Here is a 16,636-nt window from a genome sequence, read left to right on the forward strand (position 1 = left end):
TAGAAAACTGGGATAATAGTGGATAGAGGCTAAGCACTATAAAATCACCAGGGGGTGTTAACATATGGTGTCATTGGTTTTTTTTGTGGGGTTTTATTTTTATTTTTTCCTTTTTTAAAATTTTTTAAAATTTTTTTTAAATTTATTTTTTATTGGTGTTCAATTTACCAACATACAGAATAACCCCCAGTGCCCGTCACCCATTCACTCCCACCCCCCGCCCTCCTCCCCTTCTGCTACCCCTAGTTTGTTTCCCAGAGTTAGCAGTCTTTACGTTCTGTCTCCCTTTCTGATATTTCCCACACATTTCTTCTCCCTTCCCTTATATTCCCTTTCACTATTATTTATATTCCCCAAATGAATGAGAACATATAATGTTTGTCCTTCTCCGATTGACTTACTTCACTCAGCATAATACCCTCCAGTTCCATCCACGTTGAAGCAAACGGTGGGTATTTGTCATTTCTAATAGCTGAGTAATATTCCATTGTATGCATAAACCACATCTTCTTTATCCATTCATCTGTCGATGGACACCGAGGCTCCTTCCAGTTTGGCTATTGTGGCCATTGCTGCTATAAACATCGGGGTGCAGGTGTCCCTGCATTTCACTGCATCTGTATCTTTGGGGTAAATCCCCAACAGTGCAATTGCTGGGTTGTAGGGCAGGTCTATTTTTACCTCTTTGAGAAACCTCTACACAGTTTTCCAGAGTGGCTGCACCAGTTCACATTCTGTGGGGTTTTTATTTTTGTGTGTGTATGTGTTTGTTTTTGTTTTGTTTTGTTTTGTTTTTGTTGTTGTTGTTGTTTAGTAAAAGGTGAAAGATTTATTCAATCTGAAGAGAAACCAGAGTATAACATATGGTGTCATTGAATGTTCTTGCCTTCTATTCACAAAACATTGTTTTTCCTCACACATGGGATTTTTTTTTTTTTAAGGAGACTCCCAGTTAAAATATTTTGCCTAATAAATACCTTGACATTGAACAGACATACACTGAGGTAAGATGCTAAGTCTGAGACTGTTTTTAAGATACCTATATCATCATCATCTCTAATAAGATATCAGTGTTTCTCATCCACACCAAATTACCAGAGTTACGTAATAATTCTAATATAAAACAGAAAAACAATAAAATGTGAGGATATGAAAATACAGGATTAAGATACTAGAGAGTGATGCCCTTTTCCCAGCCAAAAGTTAAGATTTGCAGTCTGAAATTAGAACATAGAAAGCCGGTATGTATTTTGATTTTGCCGTTGCTGTCTTTTGGTGAGTTGTCACCTTCTTTATCCTTCTTCCTTGTAGGTTTGTCTCAGGAGGTACTCATGAGCTTGAGTTGAATTTGGGGTTAACATGGATAATGGTATTTTACTGTCAACCTGAACAAAGCCAAGAGTGTGACCTAATAAACTTTCTCCACTGTTTAGGATATATCACTCTTACTCTGTATTTTCTCCTACCAGCACAGCCCCTTTTTTTTTGTTATAATTGCTATACAGTTAGCCAGATTTCTCTTTAAAAAAAAAATTCAACAGTAGTAAACCATTTCTGTAGTTCTAGTTTAATGTCTTGACTTATAGATACTATAATTTAATAGAAATACAGGTATTTTTATTCTATGAAAAGCCTCTTAGCCCAGCCTCATACCACCCCTTCCCTAAAATTCAAATTTTCAAAATGGAAACCTAAAGTAGTAATTTGTTTGTTTTACAGAAAATTTCTTCAAGGCTTATTGAAATAGTAAGGTTTCTTAATGCAATAAATGTTATTTCTAGAACATTAACTCAGCTGGGGCTAGAGGGCAGATAAACTGAAAACTGAATTGTTGATTTGCTGCCAAATTAAGATCAGAAATTAGGATAAAACATCTCCTAAATGAAAAAAAAATTACTTACTGGTACATTGTTATGAATATATCTGTGGTGCAGTAGAGGCCTATTTGTAATGCATTCTTGTCATGAACTTAATGACCGTATATTATAATTAATTTGAAAACTGTTGCTGACAGTAGTCCGACAGAAACAGGCTAAACTATTAACTGGGTAGCACCTTGGGGCTGTTCTGCAGCTTCCTTTCCTTTCTCTGAGGGGCGAGGCGCTATTTTTACTGTTAGCTACTTGAAACTATAGGATAGAATCCGTATCTTTTATGACCAGAATATGCCCACTCCTGTTTCTTCAGTAGATGAGGACAGAAACAGCCAAGATTAAAATTAGAAACATAATGAAGTTACTCATCTTTAAATCATCCTTAATGAGGTGTGCATATTTTAATGTAATTTGACTTCTTTTTTCCTTTGTCAATCCTCTTATACCTTAACATTCAGAACTGCTGCCATGTTGATTTTTCTCTTTTTCTCTCATAATCGATTTTATTATCCTCATTAGGATGATTCTCAGGTTCCTCCCAAGCTTTAACCTTACTTCTCCAGTTGGTCTATTGGACTTTTATGTTTGTATATCATTCTGCCACTTTAAATTCAGTGATTTAAAAATAATTAAAATCACCCTACCACTAACCGAACCTAAACAAATGAACAAAACTTGATGAAGAAACAGTAAGAATCTTGTTGCCCCTTCTAGCATTCATAATTCTATTTCTGATGTCATTTTTCTTCTATTCTCCCAGGATTTGAAACTAATATTTGACTCTTCCCTCTCTCTGCCATCATCCTCTAAATAATCTTTTGTCTCTTGCCACCTTCCCTGCTACCAAACTAAGAGTTCCCAAATTATTACTTTACTCAAGTAATTCCTCTATTCAAAAATGTTTAATGATCTCTTAGTACTTTCAGGGAGAAATCCAGATTTCTTTACCTAACATTGTTTCCTGATTATCTCTATTCTTGGTTCATTCAGTTTCTACGCCTGTCTACTTCAGCCAAGTTTGCTTGCAGATTTTCCTGTGTATATGCATTAAAGCTTTGCTCAAACTCATTGCTTTTAAAAATCCAGCCCTTTCTCAGTCATGTGGCTTTAGAAATGTTTCCCTGATATTTTCTAATGGCCAACTCCTCTCTCTACCTGTTAAACTTAATTCATCCTTTGAACTCCTTTCCTAGACATAATTTTCTTCATAAGGCCTTATTTGATTACCTCAGAGGATATACTTCTATATAGAACTTACCTTTTACTTATGCATATATAGCAATGGTTATGAACAAAAATAAATTTTAATTATTGACATAATTTATTACCACTCTATAGTCATAAACTTCTGGTACCTAGCACAATGCCTAGTATATAGGCCTGACTGGTTATTCAAGCCTTATTGATGTACTTAATTTGAGTGGAAGACAGTATAGTATCATTACCAAATGCCGCCAGTGTCTTTGGAGTCAGACAGATGGATAGATGCAGGTTTATATCCAGGTTCTACCATTTCTGTGCCATGTGACCATGTAACATAAGCAGTGTGTTAATGAACCTGTCTGGGGCTCACTTCCTCATCTTTAAAGTAAAAAATGAATTTTTATTAAAGTATAGCACACACACACAAGTATAAACATGTATAAATATTTTTAATTCCTTCAGCTTCTAATTTACTTTGTGCTGACAGATTTTTTTCTAAAGATTATTTATATATTTTAGAATGGAGAGCAGATTTATTTCATTAAAGTTGATTGATAGGCCCATTTTCCATTGGGAAATACGCATAGGAGAGTATGACAGCAGAGAGAAGCAGTATCAGAAAAGGTAGCATAACCTTGGGGTCTATCCCTTGCCAAGAAGTGATGGCAAGAAGTTCAATCTAGTTTATTAGTGTTACTGCTTGACTATTGCTTTTTTTTAAGATTTTATTTATTTATTCATGAGAGATACAAAGAGAGAGAGAGAGAGAGAGAGAGAGAGGGAGGCAGAGGGAGAAACAGGCTCCATGCAGGGAACTGACATGGGACTCAATCACTGGATCCCTGGTGCTTGACTGCTTCTTTGTATCTTCTTCCTCCTGGCCAGACTGAGTGGATCATGCATGGGAAAAGTACAAGTTGTTTTTTTTCTAAGGTACTATGATTTTAAGTTATTAGAAGTTAATTTTTACCTGACACATTCTAGAGTCTATTCCTTTTTTTTTTTTTTTTAAGATTTATTTATTTATTCGTGAGAAACAGAGAGAAAGAAAGAAAGCGAGGCAGAGACATAGGCAGAGGGAGAGAAGCAGGCTCCATGCAGGGAGCCCGATGTGGGACTCTATCCCAGGTCTCCAGGATCATGCCCTGAGCCAAAGGCAGATGCTCAATCGCTGAGCCACCCAGGCATCCCTAGAGTCTGTTCCTTGAGTGTTCTCAGGTAACAGTGCCCTTAATGACCAGAGTTCTTTTTATTTTTAAATTTTAAATTTTATAGGTGCATTTTTAAATATTTAATTAAATGTGGTATGGGATCTCAGATAGTAAGGGTGGCTGTGACTTCTACAGCTCTTTAAGAAATGTTCTGGAAGCTAGCTATCCTTATTTTCCCTGTATGTGTCCATAACACAGCTCTTAATCCTTAGCCAGTTACATATTATTAAAATATCTTCCAATTAATGTCAACTTTTCGCTTTCTTTCCTGGTAAATTTACATCAAAAAGAAGTGCTTAATTTGGGATGCCTGGGTGGCTCAGTGGTTGAGCATTTGTCATTGGCTCAGAGTATGATCCTGGGGTCCTGGGATCGAGTCCTGCCTTGCACTCCCCGCAAGGGGCCTGCTTCTTCCTCTACCTATGTCTCCGCCTCTTTCTTTGTGTTTCTCATGAATAAATACATAAAATCTTTTTTAAAAGTAAAATAGGGATCCCTGGGTGGCACAGCGGTTTAGCACCTGCCTTTGGCCCAGGGCGTGATCCTGGAGACCTGGGATCGAATCCCACGTCGGACTTCCGGTACATGGAGCCTGCTTCTCCCTCTGCCTGTGTCTCTGCCTCTCTCTCTCTCTCTCTCTCTCTCTCTCTCTCTGTGTGACTATCATAAATAAAATAAAATAAAAATTAAAAAATAAAATAAAAGTAAAATAAATAAATAAATGCATTTTAAATTTTATTTTTTTTAGAGAGTGCATGCATGTACCAGCAGAGTGGGGAGGGGCAGAGGGAGAGGAAGAGAGAGAATCTTAAGCAGGCTCTATGCCCAGCGTAGAGCACTAAGCAGGCTTCAGGCCCAAGACCCTGAGATCCTGACTTGATCTGAAATCAACAGGCAGATACTTAACCTACTGAGCCACCCAGGCACCCCTTGCTTTATTTTTTAATAGCAATCAATTGACAATTTACATAGCTGATGACTTAAATAAGTTCCATTTTTATTATGCAGTAGCTCTTCAATATATTAAAAATTCCCCTCAACTTTTAAAAACTGAAGTTATGTCTAGAACCAAATTACAATGATAGGAAGATCATTACTGTTTCGATTTTGAGCTATAAAAATTCTGTATAACTTAAGAAGGCTTTCAAGCTTTTTGGGTAACTAGTTTGACATAATGGATGACTTTTTTTTTTTTTTTTTTGGATAGCTATTCTCAAACATGTATAAAACATGAAGTTGGTTTGTTTTTTTGTTTTTGTTTTTGTTTTTGTTTTTTCCAAAGTGAGTTGTGTTTTATGTCTGTTTCCACTTGGGTTCCTTGGACATATTTACAACCATTCAGAAGTTAATTTATAAATGTTTATCCAGTTGTGAATCAGTGGGTTTGTGAATAGTCTTACAAAGGCAGATTTTACTTATAATCAAATTTTCATCTGCATTAGAAGGAATATCAATGATGTTTTTAAGTAAGCTGTAGTATCATCACACATTTTTAATTCTGTGAAATAAGGTATCCTCTTGGTTGAATTTGGGTTTGTATTAAATACTTATGTTTAAAGTGTTGTTCTTAAGTTTGTTCATAAGTAATAAATTCCAGATTTTAGAATGAATGGGGAGGTATCCATGTAAAGGAGTGTTAGCCTGCAAAAAGGACCAAACAGAAAAACATTTTTTTAAGATTGAGGTATAATTAACATTTCACATTATTAGTTTTAGGTGTACAGTGTAATGATTTGATATTTGTATATACTGTGTTTTAATCACCACTATGAGTAGTTAACATCTGTCACCATATATAGTTAGAATATCTTTTCTTGTCATGAGAACTTATAAGTTCTACTCTCTTAGCAAATTTCAAATAAGCATCATTCTTTTTTATTGTGGTTTTATTATACCAAAGATATTGTAGATTGGAAAGAGCTTCTGTCAGTTGTAAGTAATATATTTAACTTTGAAAGAAAGTATGCTTTCTAGTGTTCAGAAGAGCTATATGAAGTGATTAATAGCATATTAATAAAATACATGTAAGATAAAATAAAGATAAAATACTTTTAATATTTCATATAACCATTTAGACTCTTGAATTTTAGTTTATGTACTTCAAAAAGAAAAAAAAAATGTTAACAGAGATAATGTGAGTAGAGTAGTAGGGTATCTTGTTAGTGTTTTCCTGATCTACAAAACAGTAAGCACTGTCTGAATAGCTACCAAAGAATAGAAGTCTACAAAAAAAAAAAATTAATGATATCTATAGTAAGCAGATGTTTACAAGAAAAGAATGGTCATAGACACAGATTTTTCTCTTTTCTCATTTTTGCTATCAGTATGTTTTATGATTTACTTTCACTTGTATAAGTTACCTTTGTAAATTGGAAGTTTACTTTTGTAATTTACTTTTTTTAATCTTTCCCATTCTTAAATATTCTGCTTTTCTTTTTCCGGTTTTTACATAGCCCCTTTTGCATTCTTTAAATTGCTTATCACACCTTTCTTTTTTTTTTTTTTTTGAGATTTTACTTATTTACTCATGAGAGACACAGAGAGACACAAACACAGGCAGAGGGAGAAGCAGGCTCCATGCAGGGAGCCTGAAGTGGGACTTGATCCCCAGACTTCAGGGTCACACCCTGGGCTGAAGGCAGGCGCTAAACCGTTGAGCCACCTGGGCTGTCCTATCACACTTTTTTAAAAAAGTTTGTTTATTGATTGATATTTTAGTAATCTTTACACCCTGTGTAGGGCTTGAACTCACAACCCCGATATCAAGGGTCCCAGATTCTTTCAAATGAGCCAGCCAGGCATCTCACTTTCTACACCTTTCTTTCTTTCTTTCTTTCTTTCTTTCTTTCTTTCTTTCTTTCTTTCTTTCTTTCTTTCTATTTATTTATTTATTTATTTATTTATTTATTTATTATTTTACTTTCTACACCTTTAGTACTTTTTATCTTTGGCTCTTTCCTTTGTTCTTATTACATCTCCATACCTTTAAAAAAAAAATCTCTTGGGCGCCTGGCTGGCTTAGTTTGGAAGATCAAGCCCCAAGATGATCTTAGGGTTGTGATTGGGTGTAGAGACTACTTTAAAAAATCTAGAATCAGGGGATCCCTGGGTGGCTCAGTGGTTTAGCGCCTGTCTTTGGCGCAGGGCGTGATCCTGGAGTCCCGGGATCGAGTCCCACATCGGGCTCCCTGTGTGGAATCTGCTTCTCCCTCTGCCTGTGTCTCTGCCTCTCTCTCTCTCTCTCTGTGTCTTTCATGAATAAATAAAATAAAATCTTTAAAAAAAATCTAGAAACAATTTAAATTCAATCATATAGCATCTCTTTATAAGTAAAATTTATTTTCTAATTAACATAAAGAGCCAGTTGGTTTTTGTAATGCCAAGCACTGAATTTCTTTGGGATGTTGGAATGGCAAGCAAGAACAATGACAAGATTGCTTCACAGAAGGATGTCAGTGTGTGTGGGACTCCTATGGCTCTGTAGTTCAAGCAGCCTTTGATATTTGGAAGTAGTAATGTGTTTTTTTTTTTACCTGTTATTTAGTCTACACAAATGTAATTGCTGAATATGGGAAAATTTGAGTAATTATAAAATTATGACATGCTCTTACTATAGTTTTGAAAAGTTTGTAAGTATACTCTTGGTCTGTCTACGTGGGATTAAATCCCATTTGAATCATTTACAAACTGTCGATTTTGGACATGTTTCTTAAATGCTCTAAGTCTTTTTCTTTGTTAAATGGGGCTGCTAGTATATATCTGATATCTAATAGGTAATTTAACAATGATGACTGTGCTTATTGTGACTAGCATAGGTAATCCATAGAGTTGTTGAATCATGTTGTACACGTGAAACTAAAGTGATACTGTAGTTTGATTACATTGCAAAAATTTTTTTTAAAAATATGATTGATTCATATAATGTTTTAACACAATCTGGTATATAGTAAGCATTTAATAATGTTAGCTGCTACCTCTGCTATTGCTTTTATAACTAATATCCTACTATTTTTACTAAGTTATTGTATTACATTTGAAAGTTCATCTCAACATGAGGCAAAAGAGGTGGACATAATTTATGTGGGGGCTACTATTAAACTTTTTGGCTCAGTTATGTGGAAATTGTAATTTTTATATGGTAAAATATCAATCAGTTTTATTGGATTTTCAAGACAAATGACTTTTCCCCTCCTTCTAATTTTGTTCTTATACTTTTTTTTTCTTTGCAAGCCATTATTGGATATTTTAAGTCTCTTCTCAATTCTTTGTCTGTAACCTAGTCACTGATGGCCACTGTTAGGGTGTAATTTCAGAGCCACATAATGGCATAGGGTTTTCATTATTATTTTGAGGAAATCATATTGTATTTTCTCTCTAAATAATCTGCAACTTTTCAGTAATCTCTGAATGTTGAGAAATTTTTCACTTGAAGGGCATATGACATATCGTCTGATTTGATAACTATTTATCAGTATAAATGTTTTATGTTAAGAAAAGAGTCTCCTCAGGGCCAGTGAGTCAATGAAAATATACAACGTTAAGCAGCGTAAGAAGAGAGCTCAGATTAGTTTAGCATGGTAGTATATCATTGGGAAACCGAACACCTTACTGATTAATGTAGCTCCAATTGGAGAGTGATGTTTCTCCTTGCTCAGCGGAGACAGGCATTTCTCCTGCACAAATGCCAAGAATCAGAGATAGACGCAAGATAGGAGAACTTCCAGACTTACAGCAAAAGCAGAAAAAATTAATACATTTCAAAGTGGATTCATATAAATGGAAAAAAAAGTTTGAGGTGAGGAGTTCTTAAAGTCAGTGTGCATCCAGACATCTAGACGAGAGTGGAACCCATAGTGCACGGCTCAGAAAGGAATCAGATACGGCCAGGTCTAAGACTTTGCCTCTTTGCTTTTCAGTTTAGTGTGTAGAGTTTTGTGATTGGTGACTAAATCACAACTTGGAGATTTGACAATTCTAGAGTTGTTTTGGTTTCTCTTAGTTAATTTTGAGAAGAATTTTTTTAAAACCTCCTTCAGGTGTTCATTAGAAACACATGAATCCAGGTGGACTCAACTATTTAGATTTAATGTAATTTCACTTAGAATTCTGGTTAGTTTCCTGAATTAATTATCCATAGCACATCAAGTTTGTCATCAAATGCCAAACTAAAGGGTAGTAAAGAAGAAATTCAGGGTGCTTTTCCAAAATACAGCTGTCTAGTCAATAAAATGACTGCATTCAGGGAAGTATTTAAGAGAAGTTTATAGTTTAAGCTTTCCTGGCCTGATTTTTAAGAAAACAATGGAATCTCATTTTATAAAAATAGAGAAACAAGAAAAACCCACTTTAATTAAGTTTCAAGAGGATAAGCAAACTTATTAATTAACCATATTAATTAAATGGTTAGCCACATTGTAGCTGACATGTTAATCATAGGTCTTATTTATGATATGCCATATATAATAGTGATACATGTGTTTTTATGTTTACATATAAGCCTTGTATAATCAATGTGCAGAACATATATGTACTTTAATATTAAATGTATCATGACTTTATATTATAAGGGAGTTTAATGGTATTTCAAATTTTTGTAGCTTTTTTATTTGCATTATATTTATTATGTTTATTTTGAAGTTAAGAGGGGGGATAGAAACATATTCCCTAATTATAGCTATAATCCAATTTATGATAATGTACTTTCTAGTTCTGAACTAAGTAAAATTTGTGGTCGGTCAGTGACTGAACTTGAGAGACTCTCCCGACCCCATAAGATAGAAGTTTATTTTTCACTCATGTCTGGGCTGGGTTAAGGGCCCATCAAATATCAGAAAATCAGACTTCTCCTTTCTTGTGCCAGCTTCAACACAGTCTTTATCTAATGGTCAGTTTTACTTGTATTCCAGTCAGCTAGAAAGAGGAAAGAAGGGCTAGGAGAGGGCATACCCTTTTTGTTGAAAGGAATGACCTAGAAGTTGTACATATCAACAATATTCAGATCTTATTGGCCAGAACTTAGCCATATGCCATCTCTAGCTATAGGAGAGGCTGAGAAATGTAGTTTGTGGGTTTTTTTTTTTTAAGATTTTATTTATTTGAGAGAGTGAATATGAGAGGGGAGTAGGGGAGAGCAGGGAGCCTGACATGGAACTCAATCCCAGGACCTTGGGATCATGACCTCAGCCCAAGGCAGACACTTAACTAACTGAGGCACCCAGGTGCACATGGGAAATATCGTCTTAAGCTACTGTGAACATGTGTTCAATTGAAAATTTCTATAATTTTGTAAGAGAGGAAGGGATTTGGAGGGAAAACTAGAAATGACTGTTAGAAATATATTGAAGCCAAAAACAATAACTGCTTCTAACTATCTGGAGAGGCCTGGTGTTCATTTAATTTATCTAGGGTTGAGGGTATAATTACATAATAAAACTTTGCTATTAAAAATCAATTTTTTAAAAATTAAAAAAAACTTTAGATAGTATTTGTTAAATTCCTCATTTCTTTGTATTGAGAGGGAGATGAAGAAATGTTAAGTGTCTTGCCAAGGTCAGACATGTGGTTTTTGGTAAATCCCAGAGAAGAATTTCTTTTAGTTAGTTAAAAAGCCCAGACTCTGAAGCCTAGGTTCCAGTCCTAGTCTCTCTTTGTATGTGTGATCTTGTTGCTGAGTTCCTTTATGCTTTATTGTATATATTGATAGAATAGAAATAATAATAATACTTATCAAAAATACTGATTATGGGGATTTAATGAGTTAATAGATATATAGAATAGAGCCTAACATATACTAAGTGCTATGTGTGAGTTATATACTATACTTGTTGATATTCTAGGGAATTAACTTGAAATATTTTACTTGAGTATAAAAGTAGTCCAGAAAAAAGAATGAGTGAGAAGTTTTAAGTTTTAGAGAGCAGCAGAAACTGATAATTATTCTTTAATTACAAATGACCCCAAAAAAGAAAAGAGAAGAGAAGGGAAGGGAAGGGAGAGGAAAAGAGGGGAAGAGGGAAGGAAAGAAAGAAGGAAGAAAGGAAGGGAAAGAGAGAGGAAAGGAAGGAAGGAGGATAGACTTGAAAGAAACCTAACAAGAAGTAAAAGGAAACAGAAACCATGCAACGTGGTATTGGAGAGTCTAAATGCTAATATGAACAAAACTCTCCACTAATGAGTGATATAATGTAAATCTGGGCATCCTTTTTTCTTTTTATGAAGAAGAAAATCTTATTTCCTCTTTTTTTATTTCCATATGGATAATTGAACTAAAGCATCTCTAGTGTCTCAGGTCTAATGTTAAAGGTATGTGGTATGTGCGTTGAAATGCCAAGAATACAAAGAAGTAGAATCCTTGTACAAATTCCCCTTTTACCAATATCTTATCACTATCACTTTTTCTTAAAGATTTATTTTTTTATCTTAGAGAGAATGAGCATGAGCAGGAGGGGCAAAAGGAGAGGGAAAGGGAGAGAGAATCAATAGCAGACTCCCCACTGAGCATGAAGCCTGTCCTGGGGCTGGATTTCACAATCCTGAGATCACACCACCTGAGCCAAAACCGAGAGTCAGGCTCTTAACTGACTGTGCCACCCAGGCACCCCTCTCCTTTCACTTTTATAGAACACTGTCCCAAATCTAGCTATTATATTTTGCCTCAAACTCTACTTTGCCTGGTATTAAACCAGTTTCTTTTGTTGACATCTATATATCTTTTTTCTTTGTACTTTCAAATTTCATATTTAAAGGTTGTTTCTTGCTATTTGCATGTAAGTTGACCCTTGAATAACCCTCTCCCCCACAATTGAAAATCTTCATGTAACTTGATCCTCCAAATACTTGACTACTAATAGTTAAGACTAATAGTCTATCAGTAAGAACCCTTACCAATGACATAAATAGTAAATTAACACAAATTTTGTATTTGTATATATATTCTATTACTACAATAAAGGTAGAGAAAAGGAAATGTTATTAGAAAATCATAAGGAAGCGGAAATACATTTACGTACCTCAGGTACGTGATTAGGTACTGTGAAAAATCTGTATATAAATGGATCCATGCATTTCAAACCTGAGTTGTTCAAAGGTCAACTGTAGTTGTATCATTAAAAAATAGACTTTGATAATTTTTGTTTAAATCTACCATTTTACTATTTTTTATTCATGTTCCCATTTTGTTACTTGTTCTTTTATTGCTTGTTTTATTTCAGTTTGATTATTTTTTCTTACGGCATCTCTACTCCTACCTCCCATCACCACCTTGTTATGTTTAAGTCTTTACCTTTTTGTGTGTGGTTACCCAAAAGTCTATACTATCTACCTAAGATTTATTAAAGTATGATATAACATAGAATTTCTTTTTAAAGATTTTGTTGATTTATTTGAAAGAAGGAGAGACCATGAGAAGGAGGAACAGCAGAGGGAGAAGGAGAAGCAGACTGAGCAGGGAGCCCATCACAGGACTCAGTCTCAGGACCCCAGGATCTGACCTGTGCCAGACAGACAATTTACCAACTGAGCAACCCAGGTGCCCTCATGAAGTAGTATTGTTACAACTTCCAGGGTTGTGAAAGAATTTTTCACCTTAATACATTTAACAACCCCTCCCCCCAACTCCAATGCTATTGTTGTGTAATTTAATTGTTGTGTATTTAAACTCCAGGAGGCATCATTTATTACAACTGTTTAAACAGAAAACATTTCTTACTGCATCTCTGAGTTTTCTTCTTCTTCTTTTTAAAGACTTTATTTGACAGTGAGAGAGACAGAGAGAGCCCTGAGAGAGCACAGCAGGGGGAACAGTAGGCAGAGGGAGAGGAAGAAGCAGGCTCCCCACTGAGCAGGGTGCCTGATGCTGGGCTCCATCCCGGGATCTTGAGATCATGACCTGAGCCGAAGACAGATGCTAAACTAACTGACCCCCAGGCGCCCCTCTGAGTTTTCTTCTTAAAGCGTTTTCTCTCTGCTAAAGAATACACTACTTAATATATCATACTTTTTGTGGATCTACTGGTGATATATTTTGAGTTTTTGTTTATTTAAAAATGTCTATTTCACCTTTTCTTTTGAAGAGAATTCTTGCTAGGTGTAGGTTTCTAGGTTGACAGTTTTCTTTCATTGTGTTAGAGATACCATTGTAGAATAGTCTGGCTTTCATTGTTTCTCTTGAGATTTCTGCAGTCAGTCAGTATATTTGTACCTTGTTTTGTTTTATTTCTAGCTGCTTTTAAGATTTTTTGCTTTTGTTTTCCGCAGTTTTTACTATTACGTGCTTGGGTACGGTTTTGTTTGTATTTACCCTGTTTGGAGTTTATTTATTTTTTTTAAATACCCACATTTTCTTTTCTTTGTTTGTTTGTTTGTTTGAAGATTTTATTTATTTAGATCACAGGCCCCTGGGGATCATGACCTGAGCCGAAAGCAGACACTTAACTGACTGAGCCACCCAGGTGCCCCTGTAGTGTTTTTTAAATCTAAGATTTAATGTCTTTACTCAGTTTTGGAATTTTTTCAGCAACTGTATTGCTTTTGCGTCTATTTTTTTAATCCTATCATTCTGAGGCTCCAGATTCCTGTATGCTGGATATTTTATCATATCCTATATATCACTTTTACTCTTTTCTCTCTTCCATATTTTTTAGTTTGGATATTTTCTTCTCACCTCGCTTATGGTTCACTAATTTTTTTTCAGCTGCGCATGGTTTGCTTTTAAGTCCATCCACTACATTCTTAATTTCAGTGATTGTATTTTTTAGTTCTGGAATTTCTGCTGAGATATTTTTATTTCTCCTTTTTGCTGACATTCTCAATATTGTTTTTTAGTTTATTGGTAGTATTAAACAAAATAGTTTTTAAGCTCACCTAGGAAATCCTGTTCTCTGAATTCTCTGAGTTGATCAGATTTCTGTTTGTTTTTCTTGGCCTCCGGATACTTGGTGTTATTGTCTTCTCATGTACCTGGATATTTTTTATTGTGTCCCATATGCTGTATATGAAAAATAATAGAGATAACTTGAGAATCTCAGTGATATTCCAAAAAAAGATTAATTTTTGCTTGTTTCAGGCAGCAAGTCTAGGAGCACTAGCAGCCAGATCATTGTAAACCAAGTAATAGAGTGAAATGATTTCAAATGGCTTTATCTCTTGTGAGTGATGGTATATATCTAGATTTATACTTGCTATAAGGGCATAACCTTTGAAGTCCCAACCCATATCAAACTTTGAATTCTCCTTGGTAGGCTCTGAACGTTAATTTTCATGCCCCAGCACTATACATTTATTAAGAACTCTGCTCTTCTTTTCAGCCTCTCAACCATGCTTTTGACATTGACAAAAGCCTTGAGAACAAAATTGCCCTCAAGTGCCTCTCTGTGTTGACTTCCTTTCCTAATCATGACGTGTTTACTACCTCAGTAGCCTCTGGCGCCTTAAAAATATATTTTTTATATACCCTATCTGACTCTTTAAGGCATACTTTTGGTAAGATTGGTCTTACCAAAGACAACAAACTAGGTGAGAATACCTAGTTTGTTAATCTGGAAGTGCAACTCTCTGAAGAATGTGTTTTAATAATGATGATGAATGTGATAATGATAGCTAGTACCTTCCTGAGCACTTCTGTGCTAGGTATAGTTTTCATGCTTTATTTCATTTAACCTTTATAGTACTTACTATAAAACAAGTACTATTATTATTCTCATTATTACGTATGAAGAAACTGAAATTTAAAGAGGAAAAGTGCATAATTTTGGCAAAATGGTTTTGAACCTAAGGCTGTCTAACTCTAGATACCACAAACTGAACCAGTGCTTTATATTACAGATTACAAATGGCAACTAACTGGGATGCCTGGGTGGCGCAGTTGCTGTACGTCTCCCTTTGACCCAGGTTGTGATCCCAGGTTCCTGGGATCAAGTCTTGCATCGGGCTCCTTGCAAAGAGCCTGCTTCTCCCTCTGCCTATGTCTCTGCCTCTCTCTGTCTTTCATGAATAAATAAATAAAACAAAATAAACAAATGCTAACTAACTAAATCCATGGTAATTGTGAGTCTATGTTTTATAATTTCAGGCATATCTGTGTTTATGATTAGGGATTCTAGTCTTTTAATTTTATTATTGAGTTTTATGAAACTTTAAGCCATTCAGTATATACCTTGCTTTACATTCACACAGTGGTTCTGTCTCAGTTCACAGATCCCTTAGTATCTTGGTTATATCTTCATGGAGCCCGTTTGGAAAACAAACAAAACTGTAACAGTCCTGTTTATTTAGTTAGGTCCAAGCAACTAAATAATTGTCTATGATCTAAATCCATTTCTATTAAAGAAATAGACAGAAATTGAAAGAAAAGATTAATTTCTTTAAAATAATCATAATGACTTCTGGAATCTGAGCACCTGTTAGGCACTGTATAACTTTTCAAATCTTGGAATCAGATTGCACAACACCACCCTCGTTTCCTATTTCACATTGATTTTCTAATGTCGGAACTGGGAACTAGCTTAAGCTACTAGCTCACACTATACAACATATGTTGAATACTCCTGTGTTTCCCTCAAAAGTTTAAGATATTCCAAGGTACAAGTTTGTGGGATATGGCATTGGAACATTTATGTTTAGATACTGTAAGTCTGAAAAAGCCCTTTAACCCTCAGATTTTGGATTCTATCAGGGAGTATTTTTTTTATCTTATAGATCAGATTCCAAGCATTACAAGTATTGATAAAATGCTCAATCTAATAGAGATTTACCTTTACCCTTGGGTAATTAAATATTAAAACATTTAAAAGAATACTTTTGAAAAGAATCTTTTGATAACCTTAATAATGGCCTCTGGTACATTTGTTTACATCTGTCTGGGAATGGTGAACCAAGGAGTTTCTTTGGCTATTCAGAGCGGCCAATTGTATGTATGCCAGGTGGATGCCCATGAAGTACAGAATTGTTTTTTGTTTTTTTTTAAATCTTTTTAAAATGTTTTATTTATTTATTCGTGAGAACAGAGAGAGAGAGAGAGGCAGAGACACAGGCAGGGGGAGAAGCAGGCTCCATGCAGGGAGCCTGATGTGGGATTTGATCCCGTGTCTCCAGGATCAGGCCCTGGGCTGAAGGCGGCGCTAAACCGCTGAGCCACCCGGGGCTGCCCAAAGTACAGAATAGTACTTTAAGAATCCTTTTTAAAATAATTAAATAATGACCTTTTATGGCACCATGATTTGTGAGGAGTGGGAAGAAAAGGTTATCATTATGGTTGTTTGTCTCATTCCCTCTTTTGGGGACATAGATTTAGGCTACCAAGTCGTAGATGTGACAGGGATGATAGCAGTGTATATGTTGCATTCATATACT

General features: G+C 35.2%; 1 protein-coding gene and 1 long non-coding RNA gene across 11 annotated transcripts in view; both read left to right on the top strand.

Annotated features, from left to right (window-relative positions):
- SSBP2 (single stranded DNA binding protein 2) overlaps window positions 1-16,636 on the top strand; it is a 300,014-nt gene that overhangs the window by 147,814 nt on the left and 135,564 nt on the right. The gene's annotated exons all lie outside the window — the stretch shown is intronic.
- Window positions 7,630-15,319, top strand: LOC125754845 (uncharacterized). Its single transcript, XR_007409756.1, has 2 exons — window positions 7,630-12,815; window positions 15,110-15,319. It is a non-coding gene; the product is annotated as an uncharacterized LOC125754845 (long non-coding RNA).

The sequence above is a fragment of the Canis lupus genome, chromosome 3 (genome assembly GCF_003254725.2).
Source record: "Canis lupus dingo isolate Sandy chromosome 3, ASM325472v2, whole genome shotgun sequence".
NCBI classification, from domain to species: domain Eukaryota; kingdom Metazoa; phylum Chordata; class Mammalia; order Carnivora; family Canidae; genus Canis; species Canis lupus.